Source organism: Penaeus japonicus, unplaced genomic scaffold (assembly GCF_977035675.1).
Source record: "Penaeus japonicus unplaced genomic scaffold, GWHDUDI00000001_assembly GWHDUDI00000012, whole genome shotgun sequence".
NCBI lineage: Eukaryota > Metazoa > Arthropoda > Malacostraca > Decapoda > Penaeidae > Penaeus > Penaeus japonicus.
The window spans coordinates 24,640,215-24,655,214 of NW_028234414.1; the positions used below are offsets into that span (position 1 = coordinate 24,640,215).

The window sequence follows — 15,000 nt, forward strand, 5'->3', positions numbered from 1 at the left end:
CTCCTCCTCTTCCTCCTCCTCCTCCTTCTTCTTTCTCCCTACCCCCCTGTTCCTCCCTGCCCTTCCTCCCGCTGTCAATGCGCAACAGCAGGGCTTTGATGAGAGCGCCCTACGACAGCTGCCTCGCCCGACACCTGACTCGTGGGAACAAGTTAGTGCGATGGCGATTGGCATGGACGGATCCCAAAAGAGAGAGAGGGGGAAGAGGTGGAGGATGGGGGGGTGGTGGTAAAGGTGGAGGATGGGGGGAGAAGGTGGTGGAAGAGGAGGAAAAGGAGGGGGAAAAGGTGGTGGAAGAGGAAGAGGAGGATGGGGGAAAGAGGTGGTGGGAGAGGAGGGGGGGAGGAGGAGGTGGAGGAGGAGGAGGAGGAGGAGGAGGTGGTGGAAGAGGAGGAGGAGGAGGAGGAGGAGGAGGAGGAGGAGGAGGAGGAGGAGGAGGAGGGGAGGAGGAGGAGGAGGAGGAGGAGGAGATGGAGGCGGGGCCGCTGTCTTGTGCTTCTGCTTTCTCTCCTTGTCCTCTTAGTTTTTCCATTGCTTCGTGCCTCCCCTCCCCCCCTTCCCCCGCCTGCCTCTTATTTCTACCATATTGTTCGTCTCCGTCCTTCCTCTCTCGTCTTCCTATTCTTCCACTCTTCCTGTCTTTGCCGTCCCACCCACCCCTTTCCCTGTTTTCCTCTCCAAGAGGAGGGGGAGGAGGAGGAAGGGGAAGAGGTGGGGGATGGAAGAGGAAGGGGAAGAGGTGGGAGATGTGGGGGAGGAGAAGGAAGAAGAGGAGGAGGAAGTGGAGGACTAGAGGAAGGAGGGGAAGGAAGGGAAGGGGGAAGACACAAACAAATAAACATACGAACAAACGAAAACGAGTCCTATATCCCAACATAAAGCGAGGCCATCTACACAGAACGAGCTCAAAAAAAATCATAACAAATGGAACAAAAAACAACAACACAAACATCACTAAACCTACAAACGCGACCACCAACTATACCCCTCCCCCTCCCTCCCCTCCCTCCCCTTCCTAGGTGCTTACGAAGGGCGGCGCTGATGTATCCTGCGGCGGCGACGGCGGCGGCGGAGGCGGCGGCGTGGCGGTATGTGCTCTCGGCCAAGATGCGGATGCTGGGGCACGTACGGCCACTCTCGCGGGTCCTGTGTACATTGCGGGGGGTAGGGGGGGAGGGGTAGTGCCTTCATCTAGCTGGCTCTGGTGAGATGACCTCGCTTTCTGTGTTTTTTTTTTTTTTTTTTTCCTATCTGCCTCTGTGTCTGGCGTTTAGGTGCCTGTCTGTGTTTCTCTTTCTCTCTCTTCCCCTTCCTCCTCTCTTTTCCTCTCCCCCCGTTCCTTCTTTCTCTTCTCTCCTCTTTTTTTTTTTTTTCTCTTTATCCTTCACTCTTTCTCTCTCTTTTTTTTTTTGTCTCTCCTCCCATCTTTTCTGTTTCTTTCGCTTCTTTCTTTTTCTTCTTCTTTTCTTCATTATCTTCTTTTCTCTTTCTTTTTTTTTTTTTTTTTTCTGTTTCTTCATTTTCTTCTTTTCTGTTTCTTCCTTTCTCTTCTTTCTTCCTCTTCTTCTTCCTTCTTCTCTTCTTCTTCTCTTTCTTCTTCTTCTTTTTCTGATTTCTTCTTCTTCTTCTTCCTTTTCTTTCCTTCTTTCTTCTCTTTGTTTCTTGCTTCGTTTATTTTTTTCCTTTTCCTTTCTGTTTCTTTGACCCTTCTTCTTTTCTTCTTTCCTTTCTCTCGTCTCTCTCTCCTCTCATCTCTCCTTCCTCTCTCTCTTTCTCTCTCTCTTCTCTTCGTCTCTCCTTCCCCTCTCTCTCCCCCTTCTCTCTCCTTCTCCTCTCTCTTCTTTCCCTACCTCTCTCTCTCTCTCTCTCTCTCTCTCTCTCTCTCTCTCTCTCTCTCTCTCTCTCTCTCTCTCTCTCCCTCTCTCTCTCTCTCTCTCTCTCTCTCTCTGTCTTGTGCCCTTTAACTCTCTTTCCTAATTCCCTAACCCTTCTCTCTATATCCATTATTCTCACCCCTTATAGTCCTAAAAGACAATCACAGAAAAAAAACACATATAGGCCTTCTGGCATTAGGTCAAGTCCAGCGGACACAACACGTAACCAATTAAGAAAAAAAAAATAATAATAACACTCAGCCCATTTACAACAATCACACGCCCATTAAATCACTTTCTAGGTCCGTTATCAACAGGAGGTCTAAAGAAAACTCCCCCGATCGATCTCCCTCCTCAAATACAACTCACTCCCAACCACTAATCTAACGATCCCCTACCAACCCGTCAGGGTTTCCCACCCAACTCACCGTAAACCGCCCACGGAACACCAAGTCACTTATTACAAATCCCCACATTACCTCCACCACTCCAAACCGCAGTCTATCCACTCCCCCCGTTCCTATCCCTATGCAGCGTGTCAAATCCGTATATCTCCGAGCTCTCCGGTCCTTTTTCCTGTTTACCACAGTTTTCCAAGAATCTCCAATCACTCTCTCTCTCTCACTCTCCCTCGGCACTCTCACTGTCTCTCGAGAGAGAGAGAAGGATGGCGTGGATGGAGAGAGACGAGTGAGGAGCCGAGAGTGAGGAGGAGAGAGAGGGATGGGAGAGCGAGCGATGAGGAGATGGAGAAAAAAGAGAGAGAGAAAAAAAGATTAGGAGATGAGTATTGAGGGAGATGAGAGGAGAGAGGTGAGGAGAGAGCAGAGGATGTGAAGGTGGGTTGGATCGGAAGAGCGAGGGGGAGGGAGAGAGGGATGGAGAGAGTGACTGTGAGACTGGTGAGTGAGTGATGGGAGAGGGTGATTAGATAGAACATCATAGTTCGCCCCTCGCTGACAAGACTACAGGCAGCGGGGCGCCCACCCATCGATAATTTACGACATCGGTAATCACTTGAACGGCTGGTAAGTAGAGTTGCCCATAGTAGATGAATGAGAGAGGGTGAGAGTGGAGTAGGAGGATGGAGTTGGTCTGATTGATGCTAGGGAGTGAAGAAGTTGGGAGTGAAAGAGAGGTTAGGAGGAGATGCGAGAGAGTCGGTGAGATGAAAGAGGAGAGAGTGATGATGGGGAGTGAGGGAGAGGAAAATGGAGAAGGGATGACGAGGATGAGTCGAGAAAGCGGAGAGGATGGTGAGTGTGGGAGAGAGAGAGGAAAGATTGAGAGAGAGAGGAGGAGGGAGGGAGGAAGAAGAGGAGTGGAAGAGGGGGGAGAACGATGAAGAGGGGGAGAGAGAGACGGAGATGAGAGGAGGAGATGAGTAGGGAGAGGAGTGGGAGGATTGGGAGAGAGAGTGAGGAGAGAGAAGAAGAGAGCGTAGAGAGTAGGGATGAGAGTGAGAAGTATATGAGGATGGAAAGTGAATGAGGGGTAGGGAAGACTGAAGGAGGGAGGAGGAGGGTTGGGGAGAAGAGATGTGGTGAAGGTGATCAGCCTAACAGGACTTTAATGAGTGACACGAAACAGGGCGTGCGTGCTGAGTGGTTGCCGTGTCGACGTGCGATACGGGCATTTGAAGAGTGGAGAAAAAGAGGGTCTAGCGATAGGAAGGTGAGAGAGGAGAGGATGGAAGAGGGGAGAGGAGAGAGTAGGGGGGGGGGGGGGAGGGGGGGAGGGGGGGGGGGGGATGGAGACGGGGTCCCTCTTGGTGGAAATGTTGAGAATTGAAGAGAGAGAGAGATAGAGAAAGAGAGATAGAGATAGAGAGAGAGAGAGAGAGAGAGAGAGAGAGAGAGAGAGAGAGAGAGAGAGAGAGAGAGAGAGAGAGAGAAGAGAGAGAGAGAGAGAGAGAGGCGAGAGAAAAGAGAGAGAGGGAGAGAGAGAGAGAGAGGAGAGGTAGAGAGAGAGGGGGTGGAGAGAGAGAGGGAGAGAGAAGAGGAGAGATGGAGAGAGAGGAATGAGAGAGGAGAGAGAGAGAAGGAGAAAGAGAGAGAAGAAAGAGGATGAGAGAGAAAGAGAGAGAGAGAGATGAGAGAGAGAGGAGGAGAGGGAGTGTAGGGATACGCAGATCGACGGAAAGACCGGGCAAAGTGAGAGAAGCAGATGATTGAGACGGAAGTAATTGGACAGGGGAGGGGAGAGGGGAGTGAGAGAGGAGAGAGAGGATAGGGAGGCGAGGAGTGAGGGAGAGAGAGGAGAGAGAGAAGAGAGAGAGAAGAGAGAGAGAGAGAGAGAGAGAGAGAGAGAGAGAGAGAGAGAGAGAGAGAGAGAGAGAGAGAGAGAGAGAGAGAGAGAGAGAGAGAGAGAGAACCACCCAGAAAATCAAACAACCCAAACTAACCCACAAATAAAAAAACACAACCCACCCGGAAGTTAACACCCACCCCGCCGCACCCACCGCACCACAGCTCAAGTACAACCTCGGCGAATCACAGACACCCTCAAGGAACACACCCAGTCTTTCGGCGAAACTGAATTAGATGTCCCGTAAACAGTTTACACGGAGGACGGCCATCAACCTACACTGAAGGCGGGGTGTTGAAGGCAGGTCTCGTGGTTACAGGTTAAGGACGGTGATACTGACCTGCTACAATGACAGAACTACGCTAATAGGGGTGGCTGATATTGGAGAATAAGGAGGAAGAGGAATTTAAAAAAAAGGACAAATAGGGGCATAGAAATACTGGTGATAATGTAAAGAATACCAAAAGAAGAGAGAGAGAATAAAAAAAATAAGATTTAAACGGTTACATCAACGTCGTTTAAAATAAAACCAGAAGAAACGCATGGTCACCAATCGTAATAATTATCAAAGGTAACAAGGAACAGGCACTCGAGCCGAAGGAAACCATTAACGTCTCGCCGTCTCAAACGATCCTCCCCTTCTACCCCTCCCTCCCCCTCCTTCTCCTCCTCTTCGTCTCTCCTCTCCTCCCGTCAATCGCCCTCTCCCTTGTCCTTGTCCTTCTCTCCTACTCTTTCCTCCTTCTCCTCTCTCTCTCTATGCATCCCCCTATCTCCCTCACACCTCCTTCCCCTCCCTCCCTAACACCCCCTCTCCCCCAATCCCTCCCTCCTTCCCCTCCGTCTCTCCTAATCCCTCCCTCCTTCCCCTCCCTCTCTCCCAATCCCTCCCTCTCTCTCAATCCCTCCCTCCCTCCCTCACTCACTCCCTTTGATCCCTCAGCGTCAAAGGGAAAGGAGAGACGCCCTTCCCAAAATGACCCTCCTCGCCTCCACCGCATCGGGGTTTCACGGCGGCCGCACAAACACGCGGGTTAATGATATCTAAACACCTCGCGCGCCCCCGTCCCCGTCCCCGCCATCGCCGCCGCCGCCGCTGCCGTTCCCGCCTTCAGTTATCGGCGGCGCATCGATGATCGGGATGGGTGGGTAAGGGTGGGGTAGGGGGCGAGGTTGTCGTGATGATTAATACCTTGTTATCTTTATAATTATAGCCGTGTGCATTATTGATGGTGAATGCATGTGGATGAGAAAGTCTGTGAAATGTGAAATTGGAAATAGGAAGGATACGGAGAGAGAAAAGAAGAGGAGACGAAGAGGAATGGAACGGGGAAGGAGAAGAGGAAGGGGAAGGGGAGAAGAATGGAAAAAAAGGATAAAGAATGAGAGAGGGAAGGAGAAGGCGAAAACTAAGAGGAAGAGAAAAGGGGAAAAAGTAAGAGAAAAAAAAGAAAAAGATAAAAGAAAGACAATAAGAAAAGGAACAAAAAGCAGAGAGAGAAAGAGCAAGAAAGGGAAGGAAGAAGAAGAGGAAACGACAGGAAGAAGTGTTGTTATCTCCAACAACAAGCGGCCCCGAACACTTCATTCACACTGACGTCCGCGCTGGAGTTGAGGTTTACTAACACAACGGCGTTTACATCCAGGTTGATGGAGTCGAGGGGACGCGATTGCAAAGTCAACACGAGTCGCTGCCGCATTCCAGTTCTGATCCTCTTCCTTAACTAGTCGTCTTTATTTTTTTTCGTTTTCTTTTTCTCTTTCTCTTTCGTTATATCTCCCCCTTAATTCATCATCTTTTTCGTTTTTTTCTATTCCTTTTTCGTTATTTCTCCCACTAAACCTATCTATTGGTCTTTCCTTTTTCGTTATTTCTCCCATTAAACCTATCCTATTTGGTCTTTCCTATTTCGTTATTTCTCTTCCTTCCTACGTCCACTTTCTTTTCGCTAATCCCTTTCCTGGACTTCCTTACCTTTCCTACCTGTTCTCTTCCAAGTTTCGACTTCTTCCTTCCTTCATCTTATTCCTTCTTTTCTGCTTATTTCTTTCTTCAAAATTTCAGTTTTTTTTAATGATATAAGTCACATTCCTCTACTCATTATAGAAATCGGACGCTGATCTAAACCATGCAAATTTGATATAAAATTCCCATATATCTACTAAATCTACGACGGTGCATATCTACTTCATTCACTACCTGTGCAACATTCGAGTAGAACAAAGAAAAATCTAGGGATGTTGCACTCGGATTATGAGTATCTCAAAGCTCCTACAAAGCTCTAAGTTAGAATTAAAGTCAACCCTTCATTGTAGGAATTCGAGGGAAAACAAAAAGTCAAACAAAACAAAAGTCTGCTAACAACAAGAACACAAACTTCCCAGGAGATCATTAACGAAAATACCCCCCCCCCCCCAATAAATGAACACCATAAAAAACAAAAAATACACCTCAAACAAACACCACGTGTTCGTCAATAAACTCTTTCCTCTTCCTTTTTTTTTTTTACTTGTTTCTCACGCAAGGACACCGGCGGGACATCTGGCTGGTGGGAAGTACTAACGCCCGCCCATCAACGTCTTCTCATCCCAACTGCTGTCCTCGGGGGCGTTATAATCTATCTTTATCCTAGATCTATACTGCAGTATCATAGTACAGATTCTGAATTTGTAATACAACATCATAGACTTCTTGAGGGTATCAAAGGCTGGCCCACGCCCGCGCAAGTTGGCTAGGATGGTAGACAGATTCTCTCTCTCTCTCTCTCTCTCTCTCTCTCTCTCTCTCTCTCTCTCTCTCTTTCTCTCACCCACTCACTCACTCACTCACTCACCCACTCACTCACTCTTTTTCGCTCGCGTCCTCACTCATTCACTCACTCTTTCTCGCGGTCTCAGTGCTGTGGCCACACCTGGACCGCGCGGGAAAACGGGTCGGGATTCGGATTTCCGATCTCGGTTCTTGCCTTCTCGTTTGCGGGTTTGGCCTTTTCGACGGTGGGAAGCCGGAGCGCCGGTTCAATGGTACAGCTGACAGGCATGCGTATATACATAGGTGTGTGTGTGTGTGTGTGTGTGTGTGTGTGTGTGTGTGTGTGTGTGTGTGTGTGTGTGTGTGTGTGTGTGTGTGTGTGTGTGTGTGTGTGCATATGTATGTATGTATGTATGTATGTATGTATGTATGTATGTATGTATGTACGTACATCGGCTACTTACGCACGGTGTATATTCACACGCACACACACAAACGCACACATTTACGTAAAACTCTATATACAGTAAAAAAAAGAAAAAAAGACAGATCACTCCTAAGGTATCACCCACAAAAAGTACCGGCACACGATTATAGGGTAAAAGGTCGGGGCCTGTAAGGATTTCCTCTGGGTCACAAGATCCCAAGAGGCGGTGCCCTCAGGAGGAGGAGGAGAAGGAGGAGGAGGAGGAGGAGGAGATGGAGGAGAGGGAGAAATAGAAGTAAAAGGAGGAGATGGAGGAGAGGGAGAAGTAGAAGTAAAAGGAGGAGGAGGAGGTGGAGGAGGAAAAGGAGATGGAGGAGGATGAAGAAGAGGAGGAGGAGGAGGGGGAGAGGAGGTGAAGTAGGAGGATGAGACAAAAGGAGAAATAAGAATGAGAAATGGGATAGCACCCCCTCCACCCCAACCCTCCCTCCTTACCCTCCCGCGGTAGCAAAGATCGCAGCGGTAAGTAGACCCGACACGCTATCCCCGCGTCGCGTACGAGGTTGGATCTCACCTTTATATCTCCCTCCATTGCACTAATTACAGCACGACCGCCCACTCCCGGGCTTGTTTACTTTCACGTGGTTTCGGGCGGAGGGCGTGAAGGAGTGACGAGACCCGCGGGCGCTGTGGGCGTGCGAGGGAAGTGTAAATCCAATCGGCCAATTGTCAAACGCGGCTCGATGACACATCCGGGTACTTTATGGCGCCCTCTCGACCCGCGCTCCCACGTCATCGCGGCCTCGTTCCAGTCCGTTTTGTCGGGGCGGTTTGGTTGCTCCTTTTTGGTTGTTCGATCTTGGTTGGTCCTTTCTGGCTGCTCGTTTTTCGGTTGTTCGATCTTGGTTGGTCCTTTCTGGCTGCTCGTTTTTCGGTTGTTCGATCTTGGTTGGTCCTTTCTGGCTGCTCGTTTTTTGGTTGGTCCTTTTGGGATTGGTCGATCTTGGTTGGTCCTTTCTGGCTGCTCGTTTTTTGGTTGTTCGATCTTGGTTGGTCCTTTCTGGCTGCTCGATTTTGCTTGGTCCTTTTTGGTTTCTCGTTTTTCTGGTTGTCCGGTTTGGTTGGTCCTTTTTGGTTGCTCATTTTTTTGATTGTTCGATTTTGGTTGCTCGTTTTTCTGGTTGTTCAGTTTGGTCGCTCTTTTTTGTCGTCTTTGGTTGTTTGTCTTTGGTTGCTCGATTTTGAGCACTATCACTCCTTATCTGATATTTCCTTTTTCTATTTTTTTCTCTCTCATTCTCCTGTTCCTGTTCGTTATCATTATCTTTCGCATTTTTCCTAACCCTTCCTATAGTTCTTCCCTTCTCTCTCTCTCTCTCTCTCTCTCTCTCTCTCTCTCTCTCTCTCTCTCTCTCTCTCTCTCTCTCTCTCTCTCTCTCTCTCTCTCTCTCTCTCTCTCTCTCTCTCTCTCTCTCTCTCTCTCTCTCTCTCTCTCTCTCTCTCTCTCTCTCTCTCTCTCTCTCTCTCTCTCTCTCTCTCTCTCTCTCTCCTTCTCCATCTTTCATCTTGTGGGTAAAGCATATCATCTAGCTCTTGCGTGCTGCCCCTCATCACAAAAATTTCTTACCCATTCTTTATCTCCCCCCTTCCCCCCCTCCTCCTCTTCCTACTCCCACCCCCAACCCCACTCCTCCTGCTCCTCCTCCCCCGTCTCAACCTCTCATCTCTCCTCCTAATCCCCAACCCCTTCCCCCCAACACCCCCGTCTCCCTCCCTCCCCTCCCCTTCCCTCCAAGATCCGAGGTGTTTATCAGCTGTGATTTTTGCGAACATGAATCTCTCACGTTTTCCCGCGGCGCTGGTCTTTCTCCGTTCGTCTCGATCGCGATTACGTCGGTTCCCGCGGACGCTGAATTCTCTTATTCTTCGAGGAAAGGGATGGGAAAAGGAGAGGGGGGAAGGAGTAGGAGAGGGAGAGGGAAAGAGAGAGGGCGAAGGAGAGGGGGAGGGAGAGGGAAAGAGAGAGGGCGAAGGAGAGGGGGAGGGGGAGGGAAAGAGAGAGGGCGAAGGAGAGGGGGAGGGGGAGGGAAAGAGAGAGGGCGAAGGAGAGGGGGAGGGAGAGGGAAAGAGAGAGGGCGAAGGAGAGGGGGAGGGAGAGGGAAAGAGAGAGGGAGAGGAGAAGGAGAGGGGGGGAGAGAGAGGGAGGAGAGGGGGAGGAGAAAGAGAAAGAGAAAGAGAAAGAGAGAGAGAGAGAGGAGGCAGAGAAGAGGGGTGATGAGGGAGGGAAGGAGGGAGGGCAAGAGAGAGAGAGAAGGATGCTGGTGGTGGGGGCAGATAAAAAAAGAGGTTACAAAGGGAGAGAAAGACAGTCCGAAAGAGAGGGGGAGGGAGAGAGGACGGGAGGGAGAAGAAGATTGATTGACACAGAGAGTAATATCACCTCTTCCGTATATCATTCATATTCAACGTATCAAATAATCCTACAGCAACAACAACTGCTGCTTCTACCAATCAAAACCTCAAAAATCGCTTATTCCTCACGAACAAAACAAAGCGAACGCGGCCAACGCGACCGTCGCGCGGCTGCGGTGGCGGCGGTAGCGATATCCGCGGTGACGGTAATCGAGTTAGCGGCGGCACATCGGAGGAGCGGGGAGGTAAAGGAACGAACCCGCGGGCGTCGTAATTAACATACGGCCGCGCGCGCTGTAAAACGTAATTACGAAAGCAACCGATGGGTAATGCGAAGAAGGGGGGTGGAATGAGGGGGTGGGGGGGTGAGGTCTGATGAGGGGGGTGGGGGGACACGCCGCAACCGGACAAACCATGATGAAATTGATTGGGCCAATGGATTAAGAATTAGATGGGAGGGAGGGGGGGATAGGAGATGAGAGAGAAGGGAAAAAATCAGGATGTGACAGGTGTAGATAAGCCTACCAGGTGTGGAATGGGGAGAGCGTGGGAGGAGGGGGGGAGATTTCCAAGGGAACTACTGTCGCAGATGGGAGCAATGGAAGGGGGAGGGGCAGGGGATAAGACGGATGAGAAATAAAACAACTAAGGAGAAACACCGAGCATTCATTTCACAGAAACCAACGACAAGCAACTACAAATATAAAAATAACACCAAAATAAATTCATATACAACTACAGACATAATGCGAACCAATAAATAAATAACCAAAATCGAATAAAGGATTCTTCAGAACAAATGAACCTCGATAACAAATCCTACAGTAAAAAAAAAAAAAAAAAAAAAAAAAAAAAAAAAAAATCCCCAAACTTCCGCAGAAATGAACTTCCTAAGCGAACAATGGCCCCGCCTGATTCTAACTCAACAGTCTGACACCTCGCGGGCGATCGAAAAACAAGGGCGGCACAAACTCAAAATAGCCTACACCAACAACCACCACCTACACCTACACCTTCTCCTTCTCCCCCCCCCTACTCCCCCCTCCATTCAATCTTTTGTCCCATTCACATTGAAGTCCTTAAATCCATCACCTTCACCTGGCTGCCTTCTTAGGGTTGAGGCGAAAACATTACTTTCACAAGGCGTGTGCTAAGTGCCTCAAAACACCCCTTGAATTGGCACTTTCCTCGCACTCCCTCTTTCCCTTTCTCCGTCTCTCTCTTTCTCTCTCACTCACTCATCTCTCTTCGTCTTTCTTCCTCCTCCCCTTTATTTTATATATCTTCTATTTTTTTCTGTTTCCTTCTCCCTCCCTCCTTTCTTCCTCCTCGTCTTTCTCCGTCACATCCTTCCTTCCCTTTTCCTTTTCAATCTCTCTTATCTTGTTTCCTCTTCCTTTCCTAGCTCACCTCTGTTCTTCCTCTTCCTCTTCCTCCTCCACCTCATTCTCCTCTTCTTCCTCCTCCTCCACCTCCTCCTTTCCCAAAATATCTATTCCTCTGATATGCAAATTACTTTGACCTCCGCCTATCCCCCTTCCCCTTCCCCCTCCCCCTCCCCCGCGTCGACCCTCGAAGACGAACAATACCCGGGAATAATCATATGCATAAGAAAGGCAGAAGCTTAACCTAAATCGGGTAATGAATACGAACGGGGGGGACGGGGGAGGGTGGTTAATAAGGATGCCACAGGGGAAGACGGGGGAGGTGGGGAGAGGGAAAGTAAAGGAGAGAAGAAGGAGGGGGGAGGGGAGGGGTGAGAGGAAGGGAGTGGAGGAGAGCTGTAAGAGAAGTAAACGCAACTGTGAAATATAGATAAAAGAGAATGGGAGTTAGATAAAGAAAAACACGAAAGACCAGGAATGTATATAGTGAAAGAATATTAAAGAAAAAAAGAAATATCTATATAGCGATAAATAGAGAAATAAAAAGAGACAGAGACAGGGATACGAGGAAAGGGATAGAGAGAAAGATAAAAAACAGAAAAAAATACATAGCGAGAAAGAAAGAAAAAAAAGAGAGGGATATACATAGGGTGAGGGTGAGAAAGAAAGAAAGAATGAATGAGAGAAAGAGAGAAATACAAACAAAACCAGAGACAAAAAGAAAAAAAGAAAGAGATAGAAATAGTGAGTCAGAGAGAGAGAGAGAGAGAGAGAGAGAGAGAGAGAGAGAGAGAGAGAGAGAGAGAGAGAGAGAGAGAGAGAGAGAGAGAGAGAGAGAGAGAGAGAGAGAGAGAGAGAGAGAGAGAGAGAGAGAGAGAGAAAGAGAGAGAGAGAGGTGCTTTGCTTGGACTATAGAAACATTATCATGACAAGTGTAGTGATTATAAGCTTCTGCCGACCTTCTCTGCCGCAGTGACCTTAAAACAGGAGAAAAACAAAGGTTGGAAAATGACCTTTATCGAGCGTGGGAGTCAGCGAGGTATATTGATTGACAGAAAGGGGGGAGGGGGAAAAGGAAGGAGGAAGGAGGAGGGAGGGAGGGAAGTGGGCAAGAGAAAGGGACACGAAGGATAGAATATGGCAGAGAATGAGAAAGAGAAATGTAGAGAGGAAAAGAAGGGGAGAAGGAAGGAGAAAGAGAAAAAAGGACAAATAAGATACAAGAAAGAAAAAAAAACTCCAAATAAACATCGAGTTACAGCTCCGCGATGCGCCTCCCGTCTTAATGCAGACAAATGAACATCGCCCTGCTCCTCCGCCAAAGTCCGGACAAATAAACATGCCGTTGCAGCCCCGCCACAAACCGGACAAGTGAACATCGCGATCCACCGGAAACCGGACACAGGATGCCATTAATCGCGAAAACAGGTACCGCGTGCCACGAGGGAGCAAGCCATTCCGCTTCCTCCAGACGGCCACAAGCGACGTCAATTCTTCCGCAAAGGAGACGATATCGGCTCTTAGGGATAGTAACAGGAGTAAAGGGGGAGGGGAGGGAAAGGGAGGGAAAGGGAGGGAGAGGGAGGAAAAGGGAGGGAGAGGGAGGAAAAGGGAGAGAGAGGGAGGAAAAAGTGAGGGAGAGGGAGGGAGAGAGAGGGAGAGAGAGGGAGAGGGAGGAAAAGGGAAAGAGGGAGGAAAAGGGAGGGAGAGGGAGAGAGTGCAAGATTAAGATTTAACAAACCTGTCTTCAGCAGGAAGAGGAGGAGGAGGAGGAGGAGAGGAAGGGGGATGAGAAAAAGAAAAAAAGAAGGAGTAGGAGGAAAAGAGGAAGGGGGATGAGAAGAAAAAAAGAAAGAGGGAAACAGCCAGTGATCGGTCACTGTCAAGAGTTGCACTGTCAATGACTGCAAATGCCATGTTATTTTTGTCCCGAGTGGAATGAGGTGCAAGAACGTGATTGTTGCAAGTCGTTCGCGGGGACATGTATATTGCCTCGTGATTGCATAGGCGAGTGTGAGAGAGAGAGAGAGAGAGAGAGAGAGAGAGAGAGAGAGAGAGAGAGAGAGAGAGAGAGAGAGAGAGAGAGAGAGAGAGAGAGAGAGAGACGAAGACATACAAGATTATGGGGGAAAATAATAAGAGGAGGAGAGGAAAACCGACGAGGAGACGGAGAAGAAATAGAAGAAGGAGAAGGGGAGAGAAAATAATAATTAAAAAAAAGTCCAAGGCAACACAGCGAGGATCCACCTGGCTGAAAATCCCCCTCTCCCCCCTTCGTCCCTCCCTCCCCCCTCCCCCCTCCCACACATATTGCATGAGGGCGGTCCGCTGGCGCCAGGTAGTCTCCCGGCCGGCGCCCGCTCGTGGTCAATACAAAGGTATCCCCCCCGCCCCCCGCCCTGCCAACGCCTTCTGCCACCGCCTCCCTCTCCGACCGACCGACCGACGAAAGCTAAAGGGATGTCAACGTTCATTAAGGATATCGTATATTAGTTCTTGCTTTAGTGGCGTCCGTGTTTTCCCTCCTTCCCTTTGGCCTTCTTCTCCCTCTCCTCATCCTGCATCCTTCTCCCTTCTTCTTCGTCGTATTTTTCTCCCTCTCCTCATCCTTCATCCTTCTCCCTTCTTCTTCGTCGTATTTTTTCTCCCTCTTCTTCTTCTTCTTCTTCTTCTTCTTCTTCTTCTTCTTCTTCTTCCCCTTCCTCTTCTCCTCCTCCTTCTCCTCCTCCCCGATACCGACGATAGATACGCGTGGGGTGAAGTGCAGGTATAATAGTATTACGTTGCAGTCGTAGCAGTAGCAGCAATAGCAGGAATAATTGATACAATTATATTAGTGATGATGACGATGATGGTGATGGTGGTGATGATGATGATAATGATGTAGATGATGATGATGATGATAATGATGATGACGACAATAGTTCCCCACCCCCATCACAACCACCCTCACCCACCCCACAAAAAAAAAAAAAAAATCAAGCATTTTTCACGATCAAAATTTCAATCATACCAACCCTCCTCCTCTGCCCCCCTCCCCCTCCCCTCCTCAAAAAAAAAAGAGAAAAAAAAAATTCATTTCCCGTAATTCCAGCCCGAATAAGTCCCCAACTCATCATCATCCCTTTCAACTGCCGAATCAATCCACTTTGTCTCGTTCGGATTTCATCCATTTTCCGGTTGTTGTTGTTTTTTTTAAATCAAAGAGGAATCTAAGGTTTGTCATAGATATGATATGATTTACTTATATATATATATATATATATATATATATATATATATATATTATATATATAATATATAATATATATATATAAATAACATAATTTTGATATATATGTAATACATATATATCATATATATGATTTAATTTACTTTTTAGTTTACATTGATCTTATGCACACGCGGGTGGTTGGGTTGGTAGGTGGGGAGTGAGTGAATAAGTGAGTGAGTGATTAAACAGGTGAGTGAACAGTGAATGGAAGTAGATATGTTGGTGGGTGGGCGAGTGAGTGAGTGAGCGAGGAAGCGCGTGAGTGAGTGAGTTTATGAGTAAGCGAGTGAATGAATGAGTGAGTGGACGAGTGAGTGAGAGTGTACGTAAACCCAAATCCACATGATCGTGTGAGTGGGTCTGCATCCACGTGCACATGTTCCTCCAATACCTTCCCTACCCAACAACAACAACATAATAACAACAACAAAATAATTATAATAACATTAAACAGTCCGCCAGGCAGTATTATCATGATATTTTCTTACACCGAAAAATTATATAAAAAATTGATATTTATGTTGCAAGGAGGCACTATAAATAAGCTAATTTCCCTAATGGAAGAATGT

The 15,000-nt window shown here is 48.2% G+C and overlaps 1 protein-coding gene across 4 annotated transcripts in view; it reads right to left on the minus strand.

Annotated features, from left to right (window-relative positions):
- The window catches only part of LOC122261914 (uncharacterized), a 677,613-nt gene that overhangs the window by 219,020 nt on the left and 443,593 nt on the right, over positions 1 to 15,000 (minus strand). The gene's annotated exons all lie outside the window — the stretch shown is intronic.